At 43.6% G+C, this 8,284-nt stretch overlaps 1 pseudogene; it reads left to right on the top strand.

Moving 5' to 3' along the window:
• The first annotated feature begins 6,887 nt into the window (after positions 1-6,887).
• LOC115857218 (small ribosomal subunit protein uS5 pseudogene) lies at positions 6,888-7,802 on the top strand (annotated as a pseudogene).
• Positions 7,803-8,284: the final 482 nt, after the last annotated feature.

The raw sequence follows: 8,284 nt of genomic DNA, 5'->3' as shown, positions 1-8,284 counted from the left end.
CTATTCATTTATTTTTATGTTCACTTCGTTCCTTCAAAAAATGTTGAGACTCTACTTACGTTGCAGGGACTGCACAGAATGCTGGGTATAAAATGACCCACCCTCACAGAGTATTAGACCATCTGGGGACTAGAATGGTGATGATGAGGACAGAACCTGCTTACAGTGTGAGATGCTAGACTCTAACCTGGTCTGCCAGGGTCCAGACAGATGTCCCTGAGGATCTGACACTGAAGCTGAGACAGGAAGGAGGAGAAGGGAGAGTTTGACAGGAGGGAGAGAGAGGTAGAAAGACCACGTCTGACCACAAGAACAGGTGAACGTGGAGGCCCTTGGATGGGGAGCAGCTGGCTCCTTGGAAGAACTGAGAACATACCAGGATGATTGAAGGAAGGGGAGCAAGGCAATGGTGGCTGGAGCTGTGAGCTAGAGCCGGTGAGTCTTTCTTGGTCCTGTGTCGCACGCTAAACTTCATCTAAAAGCTGGCAGGCTTAATGGGAAATTGTAAGTTTTCTTATGATTGGACCTTATCTAGTGTTAGATACACATGAGATTCTTTTCCTTTCATTCTGTAGTTTTAATCCCTGTGAAAAAGGAGGCAGAGGAATTTATGAGGCAAAAGAATTAGTAAGTAAGCCAACAAGGACAGAGAACTTAAAAGAAAGGAGTTGGGAATTTCCTTTGTTCCCTTATATCATTTTAGAAGTATTTTTTCCTTCTTTTCTATTTGCATGTTTTGGAAAATAACACACAAAAGCTGTCAAACTATTTTGCGAAATAGATGTCTTTCCAAACTTTGTTAAATTTTTAAGGCTATAACTGACTGAGATTTAAGATTCTCTTCTAGAATAAGTTGATATTTATAGGGTAGTAACTAGAATTTTAGAACAATGTGATTAAGAGCAGGAGCTCTGATCTCAGGTTAATCAACTTCAAGCCCAGCTTTTTTCAATCACTAGATGTGTGACTGAATATGTTGTTTAACTTTCCTCGTTTTCTTTTATCTGTAAAACAGAGACAATATTAACTACTTCATAGGGTTGTTGTGAGGATTATGATATAATGCATTTAAGCAAGGTGTCTGGTAAATAGCATATGATCAATTGTTAATTAACACAAACATTTTAGTGGGAAATTATCTTTCCCACCGTAATAGATTGTGAAAATTTTCATGTTTATTGTAATATATACCATTTTATAAATTCATACGTGACAAATGACAGAAAACCAAGTTCACACACGAACAGTAGATAATATATAGATGTTTTGGAAGGCAATCTGAAGGATTAGAAGCTTGGATAAGAATGAATAAATAAGGAATTAATTACAGTTAAATTGTGATAGAATTTAAATATAATAAGACAAACAGCCAGGTTTAAATGGGTAAATAAACAGATGTTAAAAGAAAGGCAATAAGCCTTTTCAGGGGATTCAAAAAGCAATAAAGAGAATTTTAATTGATGCTTGAAAGCAAAGGGGCAGAGAGAAGAGCAGGACAACTAATAAATATCTTCAAGGGCCAGGGAAGTAACACGACCACTTAATTCTACCGCATATAACAGACTAGGGAGTTGTGGGCTCTGCATAAAAGCATTCAAATCACAAACTACATGTATAAGAAAAATCATGCTGACCAAACAGTTTGCTACCCCAGGAATAAAGTGATGTCTCTCAAATGAACGGAAAGTAGCAGTGGAAACCCTGAACGAATCCTTTCCACGGCGTGAGTCCTGTTCCGCACCCTCCTGTCTTCCCTGATCCACGTCCCTGCCCCACCAGCAACCATGGGCGCCTACTGATTCATGTTAGCCTGGCCCTGTGGTGCTTGGGAAGACAATCCCCCTCTATCCTGGCAAACCCAGCAGTTCCTTGGTTGGTTATGCTGAGATTTGACCCTAATTGTGGGTGTGATGGCCAAGAGGGAATACGGGGGGCAGATCACGACAAGGGCAAGCAGGGAGGCAGCTGAGAAAGCGAAACCTCTTCAAGTAAGAATGTGTGTGTTTGGGGAGGGGCCTCCACCGCAAGCCCCGGGAGTTCATAGCAATCTGGAGGGGGTCTGTCCAGGTTCTCAAGTGCATCTACCCAGAGATATCCATGCCAATTCTCAGGCTCCCGCTTCTTCCCCATCAAGGCCCTGACTTTGGTCTTTGCCGGGAATCCAACCCTCTCTCAACTTCTGCTGTTCTTACCATTAAGTCTTCCAGCTGCAGGAGATGAGGGTCATTGTAAAAAGCTGCCAGAGGTTCCTTCTTTTCTTGCTCTCATACTTTGCTTTAAACTGTTAATCAATAGATCTGCCAGTCACTTTCTCTTGTTTAAATTTCCCAGGCCTTACAGTTACTCTTTCCCACATACCCTAAATGCCTATCTCATTGAACCAGTTAATGGGCCGCTTTCCACCCAAATCCCAACCCGGTTCTCCACAGGTAAAGGTCTTAGCAATCACCAAGCTGGGAACTAGCAGCCCTCCACCTCCCACCAGTGACATGAGCCTCCTTTCCAACTGGCCAGGTAGGGATGCAGAGCATTCCACCCTCAGCGTTGCTTCCTGGGACCAAATGCTATACCACCCCTCTTAGGTTGGATTCCCTGGAAGGAGCTTGATGTGCAGTTTCTTGTTCAGGTTATTTATTGGAAGAAAGCTTTCTGGAGAAGAGGAGTAAAGGAATCAGGGATAGGGCAGAGAGGAAAAACTAAACAAGGGTGTGATGTAAGCTAGAGACCAGCTTTTCCCTGTGGAAGATCTGGGGCAGGAATTGCACTGAGGGACTGACCCCCCCCCCCCCCCCCCCCCGCCGCGGGGTGAGTGGGCCTTTGGTTCAACATCAGTCGGTAACTGATGGCGGTCCGCGTTGTCTGTGCCCACGCCCACAGCCCCAGTACACACGCAGAGAGAGTGGGCAGTTCTCCAGTGAGTTGTTATCAGCTGCTGAATGAATTTCTAGGCCCTAGGTGGAGCGCCCCCTTCCTGGGGTGCCGCATCAGCAAACAGACACTTAGATAACTTGTGTGTCCCTGTAAATGCTTCGCTTGACCGGAAATGCAGTGTGTCCAGCCAGCCAATCCCCTAACGCCAAGCCAACTCTGGACTCTACTTATTTCCTTGTTCTCACCCCGGACCAGGTTGACCACGTGGCCCCTGCCAATCAGATGTTTTCTATTTGTCTCTTCCTGGTTCGTTATTTTTTATCCTCTGAAAGCTTCCTGGCTTCTGACCCAATTTTCAGTTCTTCAAGTGGAGACTGGCTGCGTCTTGACATTGTTTGTGTCACTGACATTGTTTTCCTTAATCATCCTTTAACAGAGCAGCTGGGGGGAGGGGCGCTCCAGGTGGTAGTGGGTGGGGCGCCAGCAGCCTCCCTCACGGCTGTCGTTACTATCATGATGGATGATATTATTGAAGAGCAGTTTGTAGTTTTACAACTGGAAAAATTTTCCCTTTCACGGTTGATGTGAAGCTGACGGTAGCTCTTTTCTTTCTGCTAAAGGCAATGTTTTCCTTAATGTTAGGCCGGAATGTTCTAACTGGAAAAGCCTTTTAATTTGAAGGGGAAAAGCAAGTGAAATTTATTAAATAGAGTGTTAATAAAAAGGTGTACGGTAGTAATTTTTCTCTTCTCTTTCCCCACAGGCCTCCTAACGCATTCCCCTGACACTCCTCTCCTAAGCATGTTTGTCTGCTGGTTTCTGAGGTAAGAAAACATGTTTTTTTTTTTTTTGCTCAGCTGTAATCCAGGCAAAGGTTTCTAAGTTTGTGAATTAATCCACTGTCTCCTGCTTACAGCTAGCTAAGAAGGATACAGTATCATATTATATATTTACCAAAATACACACTTCAATACGTGAGTCAGAATTAATTTACATTTTGGGTAGAAAAATCCATTTTGCCTCAATCATTTCATGTAAGCACCTGAGAAATTGTTTTTCTGAAAGCTGCTGGGCAACTTCCAGAGTGATCTATGGAACTATAAACGTGAATCTATTTGTAATTGACAAGCAAATAAGTTTCAGGCATGTTCTTAGGGTTTCAAGCTACTCTGACTAGTCCTCATGGCAGAAAAGGAAAAAAAGTACTTTTCTGAAGGTAACTTTCATTTTCTTCCCACATTCGGCATACGTGAAGGAATTTAGGGGAAATTTTGCATTTAATGAAACCCATTTATAAGTTTTTCTTATGAAAATAGTGTTCCGGTTGCAGCAATCATGGGGACAGGAAGTGCTCAATCTTTGTTCAAGTCTTTGGTTGTGAGTATTAGAAGTGAGAGCTGCTGAGGTCTGTGGTATAGGAGGCGTGGGCTGAAGAATCTTGTTCAAAGGGAGACTTACACATTTCAGCGTAAGTCTAAGACCACAAGTAGATATGACCTTTCAGGGAAAAAGGTGCCGAAGAGGTGGATTGCTTCCCCTGCCAGGAGAGAGAATTTTTGTACAGCTCTCAGGAGAGCAATCCTGGTCCAGCAGGGGTTTGATTGATTTGCAACTGGATAGGTACTCACTTGAAGAAAGTGTTCCAGAAATATTTGGAAGTTATGGTTTCTCTATTGGACTGCCTTGAAAACTTGTGTCCCCACAGGTGCTGTGTGATCTGTAAAAAAATGTAGTGGCTCATGAGCTTTCGGTGGTGGGTGATGAAGGGTGATGGTGATATGCTGAAAGAAATCAAAATTCTTTGTTTTGGTCAGGAATGGTAGCTTGGTTTGATGTATACTAGCTAATATTTACTGAGGGCTCAGGCTGTACCAAGCAGTATCTAAGAACTTAAATGTATTTACTTATGAGGGAGGTACTTTTACTAACCATGTTTGATAGATAAGGAAATTGAGGCAAAGAGAGGTTAAGTAACTTGCCTATAGTTACACAGCTAATTAGTGATAGAGTAAGATTTATATCTAGCTACTTTAACTCCAGAGCACATGCTCTTTACTGTTTTGCTACACGGCCTCCAAGGGCATAACCATAACCAGGAGGAGGCATTATAGGCTTACGTCATTCAGGTTACTTTGAAGCGAGACTGTGTCCCAGCAAAGAAGTTAAGTGAGGAATTGGATTATCTTCTGGTGAATTCAGTCAATCCTATTTGTCAACCCATCTATTTTGAAACAGTCAAGTTGTTGATGATGGTGTCTAAGTCCTCAATTCCTGTTTGTTTGGGGTTTTTTCACCTGGTTTTCTAAATTCTCCACTTCATTGTATTGATTGAGTTCGTAACCAGCTAAAGAGAACCAAAGTGCAGTGATGCAAATGAAGTAGGCTGGATCTAACCTTGAGCGTATTTCTCTTTGCCAACGTGGAATTTGGAGACACGTGTGTAACTTTAATTGGGAAAAAGTTGGAGTCAACATGACCCTCAGAGATCATCTGGAGATGAGGAACCTGAGGATCACTGAGGGTCAGAGACTTGCACAGGATCACACACAGTGGTTCACAGAGGGGCTTCAAGGGAACCTAGGACGCTCGCTTTCTAGAACAGAGCTCTTTCCACAGTGGTGCCCTGTGGCCTGAAGAAGCTGAAAAGTAAGAATGAAGAGTAACAGCTCTGGTGACAAGGCATTTGCTGACAAAGAGGCAGAATGCAATAGTGAAACTGTCCTATTAGAAGTCTCCTGGGCCATTCATCCAGAGAGAGCCCTCGGGGAGGAATACGTTTGCCTCACATTTTCTCTTTGGTACAATAGATGCCTGACAATGAGGTGGCTGGGGCTGGTTAGGATGGTGATAATGACAAGTTGGCAACCAAAATAAGAATAACCCAGATTTATAACTTGAAACCTGACCCAAACCACAGTGTAAAACAAGGGACTCTCAAATGCCAAAGACCTCAAGGGAGTTGATATCTCGGGAAATTAGGCCAATCTCCTCTTCATATGTCTAAGTCTTTTGAAGAGATCATGATACTGTAATCCTACCTTTGACAGTTGTGGAATAGTTCAATTGTGATTGATTTAAAGTCACAGGAAAAGTATCCTATCTCTAAAAATTAATTTAAAACGTCACAGCCCAAAAGACTAAACGTTAGTATCTCATGTTTCTAGGCACATAAATATTTACTGACCAAATAAGCGTTTGCTCTAGCCAGTACATTACATCCCTGGCTAATCCTTATCTATTTTTATGTGAAATAAAAATTTTTAATTATGATCAAAACACTTCTTTTAAGTTACTTAACATTTAATTAAATAACTGCTGGTTAGTATCATTTGCATAATAGTTTTTGGACTGCTTTGTACAATTTCTTTAAAGTCTTGACTAGGTTTTTGTTAATAGTGAGAACATAACTGATGCCTTAAGGTTTACATGCCTCTAATATTCTGTACAATTAAGTTTCTGCTTTTCTATTCAGCTCACCTTGTTAGGTGGGGATAAACTATCTTGTACCAACTTAACGGGAATATTGCAGAACCAGTGAGGAAATGCCCCAAGTGCTTTGATAATCTTACTTGTGTGTGCCTGGAGATATTCATTAAAATGTCTTTCGTGAGCGGCACGTAAGTGGGTTTTTAGTCTTTGAAATAAGTTGATTTTCAACTTGATCATGTAGTTAAATTCAGCTTCATCTTGAAATGTAAGTATTTTAGAGTAGAAAAAATGGGAAATTTCCCCCACTAAAAGAAACTATGACTCCTTGGAGAAATGCTTGATTCTGGGTCTGGGTCAGGAAAAGCTCAGGTGAGCTTGGGACTTCCTGTTCTGCCCAAAGGAGAGGAAGCTCCCAAAGACGTCTGAGGACACGCCAAAGGGACACAGCAGCCGTTCTAAAGGGTGCCCACTGCCTAAAGACGCGATGCGTTGAGCAGCCAAAAAAGAATAATGACTACAGTTGTTGAAACATGTGGAAAATATAAAAAATCCATGAGTTCATTGCTTTTTTTCCGTAAAAGCACCAAATGGCAGATGCCGCCGGTGCTACGGGAGGCCCCGGGGGCCCTGGAATGGGAGGCCGCGATGGCTTCCGCGCAGGCTTCTGCAGCGGGGGCCGGGGCCGGGGTCGCGGTCGGGGCCGGGGTCGCGGTCGGGGTCGGGGCCGGGGCCGAGGCTGCGGAGCTCGCGGAGGCAAGGCCGGGGACAAGGAGTGGCTCCCCGTCACCAAGCTGGGCCGCCTGGTCAGGGACGTGAAGATCAAGTCCCTGGAGGAGATCTATCTCTTTTCTTTGCCCATCAAGGAATCTGAGATCACTGACTTTTTCTTGGGGTCATCCGTCATGGGGGAGGTTTTGAAGATCATGCCTGTGCAAAAGCAGAGCCGTGCTGGCCAGCGGACCAGGTTCAAGGCATTTGTCGCCATAAGGATTAGAATGGACGTGTTGGTTTGGGTGTGACGTGCTCTAAGGAGGTAGCCATTGCTATCAGTGGGGCCATCATTCTGGCCAAGCTCTCCATCGTCCCCGTGCGACGAGGCTACTGGGGGAACAAGATTGGCAAGCCCCGTACCGTCCCCTGCAAGGTGACTGGCCGCTGAGGCTCTGTGCTGGTGCGCCTCATCCCTGCCCCCAGGGGCACTGGCATCGTCTCAGCCCCTGTGCCCAAGAAGCCACTGATGGTGGCTGGAATTGACGACTGCTACACCTCTGCCAGGGGCTGCACTGCCACGCTGGGCAACTTGGCCAAGGCCACTTTTGATGCCATTTCCAAGACCTACAGTTATCTCACTCCTGATCTCTGGAAAGAGACGGTGTTCACCAAGTCTCCATATCAGGAATTCACTGACCATCTTGTAAAGACCCGCACCAGAGTTTCCCTGCAGAGGACTCAGGCTCCAGCTGTAGCCACCACATAGTTTTCTATAGGAAAAATAAAGTGAATGAAGCTAGTTTAAAAAAAAAGATCCATGAGTTCATAAAGAACGAATAAAAGAAGAGAGCCAAAGGAAAAAAGAACCTCAAAACTCATCTGTCACCTTTGGAAGTCACTGCTGTACCAGGCTGATACTCTGATAATCATCATTTAAGGAAAGAATTAAGGATTTATCCTACCTTACCTGTATAGTTTCCTACATAAATTGTATTTTAGAGTGCCCAAATTGCCTGAATTGATGAAGAGTGATTATTTTTTCTTTTCCATTATAGTTTATTCCAAGTTATTGAATATAGTTCCCTGTGCTATACAGTAGGACCTTGTTGTTGATCTATTTTAGATATAGTAGTTTGTATCTGCTAATCCCAAACTCCTAATTTATCCTCCTCCCCCCTCAACCACTTTCCCCTTTGGTAACCATAAGTTTGTTTTCTATGTCTGTGAGTCTGTTTCCATTTTGGAAATAAGTTCATTTACATTAGTTTTAAGA

The sequence above is a fragment of the Globicephala melas genome, chromosome 5 (genome assembly GCF_963455315.2).
Source record: "Globicephala melas chromosome 5, mGloMel1.2, whole genome shotgun sequence".
In the NCBI taxonomy this organism is placed as follows: domain Eukaryota; kingdom Metazoa; phylum Chordata; class Mammalia; order Artiodactyla; family Delphinidae; genus Globicephala; species Globicephala melas.
Note: the sequence above shows the minus strand (reverse complement) of the source record. Positions and strands in the feature narration are given on the sequence as shown.